Genomic DNA, 3,603 nt, shown 5'->3' on the forward strand with positions numbered 1-3,603 from the left:
CATATCATGGGACACTACGTTTTATTATTGATCGACAAATAATCGATCGAATTAGTTTTTCTGTTAGAAATGAAATTATACACGCAGATATATTGACAGCTATCTATATAAAATAAATAGATGAGTAATATGATACAAAATTAATACTTAACAAAATTTAAATCCTCACAAATTAAATTGCTTCAAAGTATTTGACAACTATAGTTGACTATTGATTTCATTTAGTTTTCATTTTATATTTAATTTTTAATTTAATTATCTATCTATTTTTAAGCTATATATTTTTGAATACTTAACTATTTATTTTTAAACATGTTTTTTATTGGTTTATTTTTAAGGGAAAAATTTTTATAAGTAAATGTATTTTTTTAACTTTTGATTGCGTACAAATTGAGATATCTTTTTGTTTTGACGTATTTTCTTACCTTTGTAAGGTTTTTTTGTGAGAATTAATACTTAACAAATTTTAGATTGTTTTTTTAATTTATTTTTATTTTAGTAATTTCTTATTAATATCTTATTATTTTTTACTTTGCTCGTCCAGATATATGTATGAATAAGGAAAAAAGAATATCGTTATTATAATATTTTACAATATTGTACGCATATCAAAGCAAAGACAATTTTACATTAATTTGCAAGGAAATATTTTATCGAGCGGAGCGAAATAATAGTAGGAATAAAAAAAGCGATGTTATTGTACATGTCCCAACTCAGGACAGATATCTATTAAGATAAAAGGAGAGGGAGAAGAGAGAAGGCACACATCATGTTTTAAGAGAGGCAGAGAACGAAAGGTAGGCAAAATAGAAAAAGGAAAAAAAAAAAAGAATTTAAAAGAGAAAAGGAGTTCTCGCGCAGAGGGATTTCTCGCAGTGAGATGGAGAGAAGCAGAAGGTATCGCGAAGTGCAGAGGAGGCCTCATCTCGCTCTCGGTCCTATTTATAGACATGCTCTCAGCTTCACTCGTGCCCACTGCTCGCGCACTGTCTTTCTTGTATAGGTGGCTGTATACCTATATATAGTGACTGTATTGCGCGTCTCTCCCTGTCTCTTTCTCTACGCACGAGCTACCGAGTCGGCCGAAACCGCGTGCAAAATATTTGAGAGATCGATCGCGTGGATCCTAAATCGCGAAACTGCTTACACTTGTGTTACAACAACAGTCGCAGCGAATGTACGTTGAATATTTCTCTGGGAAGATACTTTTATAACACTGATATGTGTGTGTGTGTGTGTGTGTGTGTGTGTTGCGTCTATTTGTGAAGAAAATATATATACATATATATATGCTTTTTCATTTTATTGTCAGACGTTTTAATATACACCTCTTAGAACTTTCCGAGAACTCGAGCTCTTCTTAGGCGATGCGATTACAGGTCTATGAAAATTGCGACCAAAGAGTTATTATTTTAATTAAATTATTGCTCAATTTTTATTAGGAACAAATTTTGACATTAAAATGATATTTCTGATTGGATATTAAATATTAAAAACAGACACGTTGTGAATATAGAATAATATATATAAATATATTTCGTTAAAAATTGAAATGATACATTTCATAATTTGCTAAAATTTCATTGTATAATTTTTAAAATTTTAGTATTAGATATCGCGACACGTATATACTGTTAGTTAAAATTCTGTTTGCTTAAAATTTAAAAGAGAGAGAGAGAGAGAGAGACAGAGAGAGAGAGAGAGAGAGAGAGTACACAAAGTTTTACAAGTGATATCTCTTTATTTCAACATTTTATATAATTGAATCCCAGTTTCAATTAATTAAATCAATTAATTAAATGTTGCAAATTTTAGGATATTTTCAAATTTTAAGAAGTTGGAAGATTTGTCTTAACACTATTGGAATGCTTACGATTATACATATAGACCAATGCTTTGCAGTTTATATACATTTTGTGTTTGTTACACAAAGGACACTGAAAAAAGAAAAATTTATATAACATATTTTTAAATCAAAACTGATTTCTGAATTAGATAAAAATCGGTTTGTATAGATATACAAATGCAAAAATAAAAAAATTTTCTTATGCACGAGTGTGTATAAAATTAGATAAAACTTTTATATAATTTTAATGTAACATAAACTTTTTTAACGCTTAATTATCAATAAAATCTTTTTTAAGAAAAATATATATTCAAAATTGATTAAAGAATGCATTTTTCAATATTTAAAAGTCTGTATTTAACTCTTGTGAAAGGGTTACGAAAATAATTAAACAACTTGCTCTCAAGTCAGTGTTAATTGTATTTCTGTTAATAATTGTTGCAAGAGATTGTTCGCGTTACCCGTTTCGCAAAGAGAAGCATATGCAGGAGCGATGATGACAACACGAATATACAGGTAGTTGGGAGCTTTTGTTATGTGCATTGCACTTGGAGCGTCATATATATATATATATATATATAATAATTATATATAATTTATCTATAGCAATAGGGGATAACGCTATCTGTAAAAAAAATTATTCTCTTGAGGACGCGCGCTTGCGTTGCGTTACTTTGCGTTTTACAATTTACTATACGTCGAAGAGTAGTGCGTATCATCGCGTTCGCATACGCCTATACAATGTGTCAATATGTATATATATATATATATATATATATATATATATATATATATGTGTGTGTGTGTGTGTGTGTAGGTATACGTGTGTGTATGTGTGGGCGCGTGCGTATGTGTCCACATATGACTGTACAAGTGTAGTTTGTGTAATTTGCAAATATCATGTCATTTTTTCTATCATTCTTGTAACGCATTGCACGATTGAATAATATATAATATTATAATAAAAATAATTATTTAACATTAACAATATATTCATTTGAAATATAGTCATTTTGTTAATAAATAGAGCAACATATATATAACATTAACAATTGCTAAATATGTATACATGTATGGGATAGTAATGCGAAATGAAGAAAAAAAAAAAAAGATGGCAAGAGAACAGTGTTAGATTTTACATATACATACAGCAATTTTTTATATATATATATATACATATATGTATGCACATACATATATATATATATATCTATATATATATGTATATATGTATAATATAAATTATATACATATGTACATGAAATATTTCTTTCAACAACGATAATCACGTCTAATTACAATTTTATTGGATTTTTTTTTTTTACAATATATGGAAAGGGAAAGGCAAGAATGACTGAGAATTGGAAGTATTTGACGGAGACAGCCGAGATTTAGCGTGTTCGGAGCACGAAGAGAATAGTGACACAACAAAGATATAAAGTATGAGAATGATAAAAAAAGAAAACGATCACTGCAAGATCAAAATTTGATATATGCAAATTCAATAACCATATAACAAGAAATCGAAGGAAATATTGCCTCTGACTTGTAGTAGAGACATACGCAACAGAGTTGCGTACATATAGCACCGAAAATTTAACAATTAACATAAGTTTCCTAACGACATTTATGAGAGGAGGAACTTTTCTTTAGCACCTATACATCTTCTATAACGTAATGCTGTAAATTTTTTTCAAAAATAAATACTTTTATACGTCTTGACCATTATTCTTGTGTGTGATTTGGTTGTGTGTGCG

The sequence above is a fragment of the Anoplolepis gracilipes genome, chromosome 11 (genome assembly GCF_047496725.1).
Source record: "Anoplolepis gracilipes chromosome 11, ASM4749672v1, whole genome shotgun sequence".
NCBI lineage: Eukaryota > Metazoa > Arthropoda > Insecta > Hymenoptera > Formicidae > Anoplolepis > Anoplolepis gracilipes.